The 14,059-nt window shown below is 41.7% G+C and overlaps 1 long non-coding RNA gene across 1 annotated transcript; it reads left to right on the top strand.

Moving 5' to 3' along the window:
- Nucleotides 1–1,943: 1,943 nt before the first annotated feature.
- Nucleotides 1,944–3,513, top strand: LOC144983602 (uncharacterized). Its single transcript, XR_013647328.1, has 4 exons — nt 1,944–2,119; nt 2,672–2,849; nt 2,979–3,073; nt 3,230–3,513. It is a non-coding gene; the product is annotated as an uncharacterized LOC144983602 (long non-coding RNA).
- Nucleotides 3,514–14,059: the final 10,546 nt, after the last annotated feature.

Genomic DNA, 14,059 nt, shown 5'->3' with positions numbered 1-14,059 from the left:
TGACATGCATCAAAATCACCGCGTGTAACCTCAAGCAGAAAGAAAGAAAAACAATGTGCAGAAGATTCTGGTTTAAATTATGATAACGCATGGCTCTGCATTCAGAGTCAGACTCAGTCTGTCAGCATACATTCAAATAATCCAGTCATATTTCAAACACTTAATTACTAAAAAAGACAAACACTTAAACGCACATTTTGGAATGCCAGTAAAGCCTTAGTCACATGCACCCCTATGGAGGCGTTGACCCATGGAGGGTCATATTAAGGTGCGGCTGCAGTTCAAGGGGGGGCGCAGGCGTGTTTTGCCGTTCCCTTCAGGCTTTTATGACCACCTCAAGGTACACTATGAAGAAGGAATGTAGGATTGTTGTGTGAGTGGTATGTGTATCATGAAGCATTTGTAAGGATCATGTAAGTTGCTCACACTTTTGATGTACGGTACGGGTAAGGCTGTTGTACGGTGTCCTTACGCAGGTGTGTCCACTGGCTCCTTACTGACAATACACAAGTGCTTTACACAAAGGATGTGCATGTGATACTTTAGTGCCATGTAAGACACCAAATTACACTCTGGTTGTCCAATTTAGAAATTTCTAACAATCAGGAAGCCAGCAGGGAGTGCACAATGGGGGCGCAAACACTAACGGGCTCCTAGCGGACATGGGGTTCAGGGATGTTGAAAAAAACAAAAAAAATGCATACGACACACCTGCATCCCAGCTACTTTCCCTTTACTTGTGCATTTTATAGCTATACCTGCCCCGTACAGGTTTGCCCATTCTCACCTGCAGACAGCCCATATCCACATGGAAGGACAGTTGTGACTAAGGCTGCTGCCGGAACAAGATCGTAAGAACAACAGGAAATGATGCGGAGAAGATATGTGAGATTTACTCATTTTGTTAAGAAAAATACAATCAGCAGACATGGTACACAGAATATTGTTGTGTGAAAAATCTTTACTGGCAATGATGCATTTTGACAGGGAGTTCTACAGCACTCGCTCTATACTCTATTAACATTCCAAACTCTCCTTCCAAATTTGAACATGCCAGCTAACAGGCTCATGTTTACATTGAAAGTAGAGCTATAAATCTGTTCTTTTCTTTGCTGTTTACCAAAAATATCATAGTGTAAGAATGTCAGAACAAGATTTTTGTCAATTCTGCTGTCTGGTTGGTTAGGAAAAAACTGCACCTCAGCTTCCGAATGGCACCTCCACTGAGCTTCTTCTACCTAACCGATCCTAAATGTGAAAGTCTTGATCTTGTAACACATGTAAACATGTTATTCAGAAAACTATCTGCTCCATTTGCAAAATACTTCATTTGTTTTAAAAGAAATATTTTGAAGGTCAGGACTTGGTTAAACCTGTCTAAATTGACATCTTAAAGTATCTGATTTAATTCAAATTTTAATGTATTTTATAAGGGGCCAACACCATATATAATCACTTTAAGTGTATTATAATGTTCATTTCTCACAAAGAGAAACCCCAAAGTGGTATTTTGATCATTTCACGCATTTCTGAGTTTTCCTCTAAAAACCTGCCCTCTGAGCACCAGCCCCTCCGAATCCACAAAAAGGAGCAGATTCTGACATTCTGACGTAAGGAACAGTCAGAACCGCCCCTTCCAGGAAGAGTCAGCGCTGCCAGCACCGCCCCCAGGACAACACCCACACCCACTTTCTCCATGGAGCTAGCAGTGTTTGGCATTAACGCTTTCATTTTACATGCACAACACGCACATCCATCTTTGCAAAAGTTCAGATGTTCTTTGGCTGTGTCCGAATTACCGCCCTAACCCCTAACTACTAAAACCCTATATAGTGCGGCACTATATAGTTCTCTATATAGTTCTCTGAATTTTCAAAGCAATAGACCTTTTTCGCAAAAACCGGAAGTACATCATCAACGTGTAAACCTAGTTCCGGTTTGTGCTTCGCTGGCGGAGGAATGGCAGAGCCTAGAGTGTTTTCGAAGAGCCTGAGTTGTGTTCCGAAGTTCACCAGCACCGATGTGATGAAGAGTGTGAAGATGCAATCGTCCACTAAAGGAAACAAATTGGACATGGGATATAAATTCGTCCACGAAGAGTTTATCCACCATTACCAAGGTAAGCTTCAGCTAGCTTTAGCCATAGCCGCATCACCGGTAACTCTGTGTGTTTACGTCAACTGTAAATCCTGGTGTTATTAATTTGTAATATAAGGCATCGCAGTGAATATGTTGTGTGTATGTTTAAGTGAAAAGGCATGAGATTAACATAACACCCAAAAATTTGGTGAAGCTGTAAATAAGAAATGTTAAGTTGCCCGTATGCGTGTTCATTTTGCTGCGGTTGCGGCACTTTCTTCACTTACTAGTATTATTTTTCTGAAAGTATGGTGAGCAGAAGTCCTCTTTTCCTGGACATGTCCTCTCTTTTGATACTTATATAATAAAATAACATTGAACATAGATGAAATGTAATTATATTTGCTTCATGTATGCAGCTCTGAACACCAATTACTCTCGATGAAATATCTCACAAACTCACTTCACTCCTCTTTTTTACAAACTCAAATCTGGTCACCCTATTGACAGTTATAGTTTCATGTCATTCTGAACATTGATGTAGCAACATAAGTATGTCCTAATTTTAACCTATATAATTTATTGTGTCTAGATATCACTGGACGCAGAAAGTGCCAACCTGAAAGCTTTCGTCTGCAGTTGTGTGGCTGCTAAAGGATTTTGCAATCACATAGTTGCCATCCTGTTCCAGACCGCACATTATTCACAGCTGGGTCTGCAGGCTGCTCCACCCCCCTGGCCTGCACGAGTGGCTTGCAAAGATGGCACAGGTGGGTTTGTGATCATATTGTCATTATTTTTTAAGAACGTATGTGTATCCATAACAACTCTAAATTATTATAAAAACACCCCAAGTAGTTACTACAGACTTTAATTGCTTTCTGCCTTTTACTTATAAGGGAATCCATCCTGAACCGGTTAGTGAGCTGATGGTGCAAAAACCCAAAACAGTTGGCAGGGACGGTCAGAGGTCCACACTGTACAAGGCATACAGGTGATTAACTTTTTGTTGCTTTGTGAGCAAGTTAAGTTTTTTTTTTTTTAATCTTATGACTAACCAAATTATGGTTACAGCAGATATAATGAATTAAATTGAAATGTAGTTATGCACTTATGTCTAACTTTTGTGTGTTGTGTTTCTCTTGTGTAGGACCACAGCCAGATCCATATGATGGCATCTGGAAGCAGATTATGCCAGGTGCAGCCCCAACCTCTCATGGTTGTGTTGGATGGGTTTCTGAGATGGAATGAAAGAGAACTTGGATATATATTGTGGCAAATGCATGAATGCATACCTTAAATTACACTTATCTTGTCTTTAACAATCAGTTCAGCCTTCTGTCTTACTGTTGATCTGTAATGTTATTTTTTATTGTAAATGTTTGATGTTATTTGCATACCAAAAAATTAAACGAGGCACAATTTTGACCAAAATTGTTTTATTTGTTCATCTAATTTTTTTGTGTAGTCAGTCACATTTCAACAGAAAAATATTACGAATATAACAATTATATTTAATTAGATTTTAAGAATATGTGGAAACACTAAATTTTTCCATACTATTTGCACATTATACATTATTTACATACCAAACATTAATTCACTCTTCAAAACAAAAAAGTCCATGATAATTTGCCAAAACACGGCGGTTAAGCCAGATCTGATTCAAACTGCCCATCAGTGTGAGCGGCACAGAGAGTTCCTGATGTGAAAGGACTTTATCCTACTGATCACTCTTTCCACCATAATTCTGAGGCGGGTGATGGCTGCGGTTTGTTCTGTTTCCTCCTTGCTGAATTGAGCTGAAAGCTTAAAAGGTGGAATGATGATCTTAGATCCAATGTCAGTTAGGAGGTCTTGAACGAGGAACTTTTGTCCGCCATGACATCGTCTCCTGGCTCCAGCAAAGGAACTTGGCTTCTAAGTCATGGATGTAATCCAAAGCCTCATCCAGAGCACCTGTGAAGATAAAGAAATTAAAAATCAGTCTTAATATATTAATGCTACCTTTCAACACAACACAGTAATCATGTTTTGAAAAGTATGTTAAGTATTTAATTACAAATACATTTCATTTATTTTTGTTAAGGAAATTACAAAATGACAAAATGCTCAAAAGTGATTAAATACATGTAATTAAAATAGGTGAGAGCATGAACATCTTTTATTATAAATATTAATTTGTTCAGGTAGAAATGCATGTATCCAATAACGGTACACATAGTTGACTAACGTTAACCAAACACATTATGAACAACCTTACCTGCAGGTGGGTGTGTCACGTAGTCGTGATCCATCTTTACTGTCTTAGCTTAGCCACCATGTCGCTAGTATCTTCACAGCTTAGCTGCATAGCCTGACGTTTGAGGTTCTGTCATATTCTGACTCCCTTCTCAAAGGATCAGTAAAGTTGTTCCAAGGGAAAATACTCGGGGCAACACCACTCTTCAGGCGACGAACGACGCAGCCGCACCACAATCCCGGAGCGAAGTTAGTAAGTGCCGGCAGCAGAGGGTGCTACCTGTGTTTACATTAAAACTATGCCCTTCATCTCTTCGGATCGCCTATATCCATTTGGGTTTCAGGTTTGGATCCACAGGAAAATAATGAAATGAAAGGTAAGGCTGTTTTTGGTTGGAAGACGAACAGCCTGGAACGCAACAGAGACTGCAACTCTTCGACTCTGCCATTCTTCATATCTGCTGCTACGCTAACAGGAAGTTGTTTTACACGTCATTGACGTATTTCCGGTCGAAAAATGCGGAAGTGTGAAAAAGGTCTATTCGGACACCTGTGCTCACTAGTTTTCTCTTTCGGGTGTTTTCAAATGGCGCTTGGCACGGAAACAAAGTGGCGCATTACCGCCACCACCTGGTCTGGAGGGGAACTACTTCTATTTAACGCGGAGAATGACACCCATTTGTCAAATTAAAAATATAATAAATATGAACATTTTATGAAGACTATTTATGAATCTGCTGTGTTCTGATCATGGAAAATGTGGCTGATTTATAAATAATAAAATTACAAACACATTGGTGGTGATTTTATGTATTTGTTAATAAATAAACCCCCATGTTATTACTCCATGGCAATATTTATTTTTGTGCCGCTGAACGATTTACGGGCTCTTGCGAGGAGGCATTTTTTTCTGTAGTTTTCTCTTCTACCTTACTGAAAATAGCTTTATATATGAATCTGTCCGTGTTCCTGTTAGCAATAATTCCACCGTTTTTCGTGAGATCAAACCAAAAACGAGCCGATATGCACCATCACAGGATGGCAAGGAGAAGCAGACGTCTCAGAAGATTTACTCTGGATGCCCTGGCCAGACATGAACAACTTGTGAGTTAAACTTAAAGTTTTTTTATTAGTTCAATTTAAGCATTTGTCACTCATTATGCTCAAGGTTACACAGTCTGCTGGGTAAGAGTTTAACATTCTTTTTCAACACTGGATTATGAGTTGTATAGTCTAACTACATGAAACACTTGTGAGATCAAAGTTTAGTATTTTTTATTCAGAGTCAAACCATATCACTTGTTTTAAACAAAAATACTTTAATTTTTAAATATTTATATAAAAATCCAAAAACCCAGCCAAAAAAAAAAAAACACGAGATTTTCCAGCATTTATAAATACGTCATAAACTAAAATGTAAGACATCAAAATAAAATGAAACATTCAAAAAAATCAGATTTAATTTTCTCAATGAAATAATAATTTTTCTATTTTACAGGGTCTTCCACGTCTCTACTGCTTTGCCAACATAAAGGTTTCTGTCGTAGCCCTTCACGCTGACGGTCAGTCCGACACAAAACCAGATCGGCAGAACCGCAGATCGGTTGACCCGCAGGACCATTGAGCATCTGGTGGAGCAGCTTCGGGTTCCTCACACTCTGGGGGGGGGGGCACAGGAGACTGAGGTCCTGGTGTTTCTTTTCTGGCTGGCATGTGGCACATCATACAGTGTGGTAGCCAGGGCCTTTGACATGCCACGGTCCACTGTGAGTGACGTTGTCCACAGGACGGCAGACCGCATCCTCCAGCTGATGAGCAGGGTCACCCAGCATCCAGTGGGAATGAACTGCCATTAGTCACCTCTGGTTTTATAGCAGCTCGCTGAGTCCTCCACCTTCCAAAAGGGCGTGGGGAGCATTGATGGCTGCCACATAAGAATCTTCTTCTTTCTCTTTCGGCTTTTCCCATCAGGGGTCGCCACAGCGAATCATCGTTTTCCACCTCACTCTATCATGGACATCTTCTACCCTAACATTAGCCAACTTCATGTCCTCTGTCAAGACATCCATATATCTCCTCTTTGGCCGTCCTCTTGCCCTCCTGCCAGGCAGCTCCATCTCCAACATCCTTCTACCAATATATCCACTATCCCTCCTCTGAACATGTCCAAACCATCTCAGTCTGGCTTCTCTGACTTTGTCGCTAACACAGGCAACATGAGCCGTCCCTCTGATGTACTCGTTCCTTATCCTGTCTAACCTGGTCACTCCTAAGGAGAACCTCAACATCTTCATCTCCGCTACCTCCATCTCAGCCTCTTGTCTCTGTCTCACTGCTACCGTCTCTAACCCATAGAGCAGAGCTGGTCTCACCACTGTCTTGTACACCTTTCCTTTGAGTCTTGCTGACACTCTTCTGTCACACAACACTCCTGACACTTTCCTCCACCCGCTCCAACCTGCCTGCACTCGCCTCTTCACCTCTTTTCCACACTCCCCATCACACTGAACTGTTGACCCCAAGTACTTAAACTCCTGCACCTTCTTCACCTCAGCTCCCTGTAACCTAACGCTTCTACCTTGATCCCTCTCGTTCAGACACATGTATTCTGTCTTACTACGACTGACCTTCATGCCTCTTCTTTCCAGAGCAAACCTCCACCTCTCTAGCTGTTCCTCCACCTGCTCTCTACTCTCACTGCAGATTACAATGTCATCCGCAAACATCATTGTCCAGGGAGATTCCTGTCTTACCTCGTCTGTCAGCCTGTCCATCAGCATAGCAAACAAAAAAGGACTCAAAGCTGATCCTTGGTGTAGTCCCACCTCCACCTTGAACTCCTCTGTCTGACCTACAGCACATCTCACCATCGTCATACTTCTCTCATACATGTCCTGAACTACTCTGACATACTTCTCTGCCACTCCAGACAACCTCATACAGTACCACAGCTCCTCCCTCGGCACCCTGTCATACGCCTTCTCTAAATCTACGAACACACAATGCAGCTCCTTCTGACCTTCTCTGTACTTTTCCATCAACATTCTCAAAGCAAAAATGGCATCAGTGGTGCTCTTACGGGGCATGAAACCATACTGCTGCTCACAAATCTCCACCTCTTTCCTAAGCCTGGCTTCCACTACTCTTTCCCACAGCTTCATTGTGTGGCTCATCAACTTTATTCCTCTATAGTTGCTGCAGTTCTGCGTGTCACCCTTGTTCTTAAAGATCGGAACCAGAACGCTTCTCCTCCATTCCTCAGGCATCTTCTCACTCTCTAGAATCCTATTGAAAAAACTCGTTAGAAATTCCACTGCTGTCTCTCCTAAGCACTTCCATACCTCCACAGGTACGTCATCAGGACCAACGGCCTTTCCGCTCTTCATCCTTTTCAGAGCCTTCCTAACCTCATCCTTTCCAATCTCTGCTACTTCCTGCTCCACAACAACCACATCTTCCTCCCTTCTTTCCCTGTCATTTTCCACGTTCATCAGCTCCTCAAAATACTCCTTCCATCTTTTCTGTACACTCTCCTGGGTTGTTAGCACCTTTCCGTCTCTGTCCTTAATCACCCTTATCTGTTGCACGTCCTTCCCATCTCTGTCTCTCTGTCTGGCTAGCTTGAACAAGTCCTTTTCTCCTTCCTTTGTGTCTAACCTGTCATATAGCTCATCGTAAGCTTTCTGTTTGGCCTTTGCCACCTCTCTCTTCACTCTACGCTGCGCTTCCTTGTACTCCTGTCTACCTTCCTCAGTCCTTTCTACATCCCACTTCCTTTTAGCCAACCTCTTCCTCTGGACGCATTCCTGTACTTCCTCATTCCACCACCAAGTGTCTTTACCGTCTTTCCTCTTTCCAGATGACACACCTAGCACCTTCCTACCTGTTTCCCTGATAATCTCTGCTGTAGTTTCCCAGTCATCTGGAAGCTCATCCTGACCACCCAGGACCTGTCTCAACTTCTGCCTAAATTCCTCACAAGTTTCTTCATTCTGTAGCTTCCACCACTTGGTCTTCTTTTCTGTTTTCCCTCTCTTCTTCTTCCTGACCTCCAGAGTCATCTTACACACCACCATGCGGTGCTGTTTGGCTACACTCTCTCCTACCACCACTTTGCAGTTATTAACCTCTCTCAAATGACCTCGTCTACATAGGATGTAGTCCACCTGAGTACTCCTACCTCCACTTCTGTATGTCACTCTATGTTCCTCTCTCTTCTGGAAGTAAGTGTTGACTACAGCCATTTCCATCCTCTTCGCAAAGTCCACCACCATCTGTCCCTCCAGATTCCTTTCCTTCACACCAAACCTGCCCATCACCTCCTCATCACCTCTGTTGCCCTCACCAACATGCCCATTAAAGTCTGCTCCAATAACAACTCTCTCTCCTCTGGGGATACCCTCTATGACCTCATCCAACTCACTCCAGAATCTCTCCTTCACTTCTAACTCACAGCCAACCTGTGGCGCATACCCACTGACTACATTCACCATCACCCCTTCAATTTCTAACTTTAGGCTCATCATCCTGTCTGAGACTCTTTTTACCTCTAGAACCCTGTTCACAAACTCCCCCTTCAGAATCACTCCTACCCCGTTTCTCTTCCTATCAACACCATGATAGAACAGTTTGTATCCTCCTCCAATACTACGTGCCTTGCTGCCCTTCCACCTTGTCTCCTGCACACACAGTACATCTACCTTCCTTCTCTCCATCATGTCTGCCAGCTCTCTGCCTTTCCCTGTCATTGTGCCAACGTTAAGAGTCCCTATTCTCAAACCTATGTTCCTGCCATTTCCCTTCTCTCTCTGGCCACGGACCCTTCTGCCTCCCCTCTTTCTTCGACCAACAGTAGTCAAATTTCCACCGACACCCTGTAGGTTAACAGCATCGGTGGCGGTCGTTGTTAACCCGGGCCTCGACCGATCCGGTATGTCAAAAGTGTTGTGGATGATTCGCATGGTTATTTTGGCAATTTTTACGCCGGATGCCCTTCCTGACGCAACCCTCTCTATTTATCCGGGCTTGGGACCGGCACAGAGGCAACTGGCTTGCAACCCCTGTGGCTAGATTGGCTGCCACATAAGAATAAAGGCCCTAAATTCTTAGGCTGCCACATAAGAATAAAGGCCCTAAAAGAAAATGCAGCTTGTTATTTTAACAGGAAGCTTTTTTATTCCATTCAACTGCAGGCTGTATGTGACTCTAAGCCAAATTTAGAGATATTTTTGTTGGGAATCAAGGATCAGTCCACAGTTCACAGGTTCTACATAAAAGCCCAATTTATGTAAATCAAACATTACCCCCCTGAAGGATCCTTTTAGGTGATGGTGGGTATCCCTGCATTGCTCATCCCATCACGCTGCTGACACCCTACAGGGAACCCATGAGGAATGCGGTTCAGGCCCGTTACAACCAGCACCACGCCAAGGCATGCTCTGTGGTGGAGAGAGCATTTGGCAAATGAGGAGGAGAGCAATATTTCTGGGGGCACTGGAAGTAAAACCAACCTTTGCAATGAAAATCATTGCCTGCAGGTCAGTTCTGCACAATCTGTGCATCAGCGAAGGGGACTGCTTGGAGCCACAGATGTTGAGCCACAGCAGGAACCAGTAGGACGGGTAAAGTGGCGTCCGTCTGCGAGGACAGATCTCTGCTTTCCTTTCAGCTCCAACTGTGACACACATGACTCTAGAAGACCAGGATTATTGTTAAGATGTATAAAAATAAATGTTAACATATAAAACGAAATTGTAAATGTGTACATCTTATATTTATATGAAAATCCTTTTGAGATTGTTAAAAATGGCTCAGATTGAAATAATACATGTAAATAATTCATTTTTGTTCATGCATTTATTAAACAAATTGCAAAAACAACGACGACGTTACATTTTGTGAACAATATTTTAAACTCAGGTAAGCTTAACAGACTCTCCTGTCACTCTTTGTCCCTTCTTGCTTTCTCCTCCTCTCCTCTTTCAACAACAACCTTTACCCCAACATGACAACGATTACAGTTTAATGATAAATAAATACAAATCTGATCAAGTGTCTCTTACTCCCATCCGGCACGAGCTTGCCTGATAACAAACAGGCTATCTTTCTCCATCCACAGATGGATCAGATTTTCCTCATCCTCGTCAGTCCCTACATATATAAACACATTTTAAAAATGTGTTAATAACTTATGACTACGGTTAGAACTCACTGCTTTTTGATGTACTATCAACAGCGTTTGTTTTTAGCCTTCGATGCTAATTCGCGCTAGCGTTAGCTTTAGCATTACCGAAATTGATGAGCTTCAAAACAATGTAGATAGTCGATTGAGGAATATAACATATTACACACATCATCTTACGTATTTACAAATATATTTTACAACATATACAAGATACTTTTAAATATACTTACATTTTTAAGTCCTCTTTCTAGCGCAACCGTCCGCCATCTTTGAATAATTCAAACGCAGTGTATTGTGGGTCACACGCAATGCATTCTGGTATGAACGCAGTGCATTCTGGGCAATATTCGCCGATCGAGTGAGCATCGATCCACACTGGTTTTTCGTAGAGAATTCTGGGAAATTTCTAGTGCACATGATTTTTGAACTGTAGATTCGGACAGCACTACAAAATGGCGACCGCACTATATAGTGCACTATATAGGGGATAGGGCGGTAATTCGGACACAGCCGAATTACGCACTACTGAGGCTGACTTTAGGATGATGTCATGAAATGGGCAGCACCCACAAGGAGCGAAGGGGCGGAGCCTTAGAGGTCGAGTCGTCTTACCTCCAAGAAGAAAAATAAACTAAGGGAAAAAAAATAATATTTAATCTAAAAATGTGTTCGTTTGTGTGCCAAAGGTAATATATAATCATATATATGGACATTGTACACTACAAAAGGCTCAAGGATATCAAGGTATTGTCTCTTTAAAGGACACTCCGGGGCTGCATTTTGTCTTGACTATGAATTCCGGATGAGTGCTGAGCGAGATGCTTAGATCCATCTCTTCTTTTAGCTGAGGAGCTGTTTCTCCGTGGTTTCCTCGTTTGGTTCCATGTTTTATTTGCAGAAACTTTGAAGTTATAAACCAGTCTGTTTTAGGATGATGACATCATAGTGAGGCATGTTCGACAGAGATATCTGTCAGGAAACAAAGCTTTGGCTTTAGGGGTAAAAAACACACAAGCACAGTTTTGCTGAGAGCTTCAGGCTCCAGGTAATAGATCATTTCATAACACTTCAGAGCCAGAATCTTGCTCTCTGAGACACATTCATTCTTTTGTTGCCCAGCCTAAGTTTTCTTGCTTAAGCTTCATGTCCTGGAGGAGAGGACGTTGTGATGCCAGCAACAAATCCTGGATAAGCATACTTCTGCCTCTATATGTTCCTCTAACTCACACAGCTTTGAGGTGCAGGCCTGCAGGCTGCATGCATAAACATACCCGACTACAGCTCCTCATTCCAAGCCTGCACAGAAACCGCGTGGACTTCTTAAACTATTACAAATGCAAATTGGAAGAAAGTCTTTTGGAACAACTAAAAGACAGATGTTTCGATGGACAGCATTTAGTTTGCTCCTTTCTTCACTAAAAGGACTTGATCAAAGGTAAAAAAATGGGATCTTTGTTAAGATTTTTGCTAGAAAATGGGAAGAAATACATAAAAATGTACTCACAACAGCAGCATCTGTACTGCCAGGCACTGTGAGCCCTTGGTGCAATTCAGATTTATAACAATTCTCTTTGGTATCATTCATCTTTCAGCATTTATGTAGCAAAGCTTTCAAAGTGCATCAGTAGTGACCATGGGGATCTGAAAAACTAAAATCATATTTTTTCTCTTTTGCAGAGTCATAATTTAAACATAAAGCCACCACAAGGATATTTTCTGTTCCAGAACAGGGCCGAATACTTCTGCGTTCTTGGTCTAATTGATGAGGAAGAGCTCATCAAAAATGTGTTGTAATTAATCTGCTCGACTGAAACATGATTTCACTGGATAGCACATTAAATCTTTAGCCATTTTTTAACTGGGTAAAGCAGTGGTAAAGGCCCTGGCTGCTATTATTCAGGGGGATATTCATCATGTTAAATGATTAAAGCTTTCAGATGAATTTAGATTTGGAAATCCCTTAGTAATGGCAATCCAACAAGGCCGTTTCTAAAGAGAAAGACACCGACAGAGAAATTGAAAACTTTATTCTCTAATATCATACTGTTAAGCAACTGTAAATTAAAAAGTTCAAATTAAAACACAGCTATTTTAAAAGTGAACTGTTTTTATAGTTCGAGGTTCAACCAAGTTGCCCTTCAATGAAAGAATTAATGAAACGTGACTCTTGCATGCTCCTGTTATAGGTTCTTATAAATCTATTTCACTGGATTGGAGCACTTCTTCATTCTTTTTCTTTGGCGTCATGTTCTGCACTTCAATTCTCACTAATGCATTACACATCTGTGGGGCTCAAAGGTGTTTAGTTAAAAAGTTTTGACCCCGACACACAATGAAGTTTAGACAAATATCCAGAATTACCTCCGGAGGGCATAACTTCTTTTGTTCTTTAATTCATCTCTTTTTCCTCTAGTTTTGCTCTCCTAGCGTCATTTGCTTCCCTCCAACTGTTTTACATTAAAGTGTAATAGGTTTGAAATAAACCAAACAGTGTTTCATCTTTTCCTAAAAAACTCTAATACAATTGCAGAAAGATTTAATGAATGTTTTATTTTAAGAAATAGCTGTTTCGCTCTTTAAACTAGTGGTTTACCTTTGATCTTCCCACCTTTGTGTCTAAAGGATTAGTTCATATTTGTGAACGAGGTTTCTGGAGTTTGCTATTCATCATAGTGGTTCAAACAGTGATGGGATGGTAAAATTGCATGATCCTGACTGAATGATAACATCTTCAAAGAAGCAGAACAGAGGGATACTGAAGGTCGGTGTTCTAATAATCTATCCTACCTGGTGAGATTTTCCAATCGCTAGCACAAAATGATAGATCTAGCTATCCAATTGTCCTGCCTTATCAGGTAATCGCACCTACTGTACATGAATGAACACATAGTTTTAATGTGAGGTTGTAAACACAGCAGAGTAGGTAAGTTTACGATTCACGGGTTGAACTGTATATGTAGTATGATGTCGTTTGTTGTGTGATGTGTCCAGGTGTCCAGCTGTATGGAGAAGTGGCATCCCTGTGGAAAATGAAACTGAAGGTCCACCACTGATCTGTACCTACAGTACCTTTCTGCTTAACGTTTTAAAATCTGCAAGGTCTTTCCACAGAACATTGCAAATGAGGTGCGGAATATGAATTTAAGCTGGAACTGAACCCCTCCGCCATGGTTTCAATTAAATTCCGCGCCGCGCTCACCGTGTTCTGTTTGAAATGTTCACCACGCGGACAGAGAGGCATTGTGGACACAGATCTGCCGCAGAGTCATGACGCGGCGTGAAAACAGCTTAAGTCCCAGAAGTGAGGTAGTGAGCCAGCCTAACAGTTCAGAGATAAGTTGACAAGTCTAGCACTGCATTAGTTTGATAAGGCATTCAATTAAATGTAACCTAAAGTCACAAAAAAGGCCAAAAACAATATAGTAACCACAAGATGAGGCAAGAGGCAGCACAGGTTTATGGGCAGCCAGCCAGAACTGAAAATTATGACTCCATTTCAGACTGTGCATGCACAGTGGAACATTTAGTGGGTAGGAAGGATAAAACACTGTTTCT

This window comes from Oryzias latipes, chromosome 14, assembly GCF_053564925.1.
Source record: "Oryzias latipes strain Hd-rR chromosome 14, Olatipes_Hd-rR_3.1".
NCBI classification, from domain to species: domain Eukaryota; kingdom Metazoa; phylum Chordata; class Actinopteri; order Beloniformes; family Adrianichthyidae; genus Oryzias; species Oryzias latipes.
The sequence above is the reverse complement of the archived record's forward strand: the minus strand, read 5'-3'. Positions and strand labels throughout refer to the sequence as shown.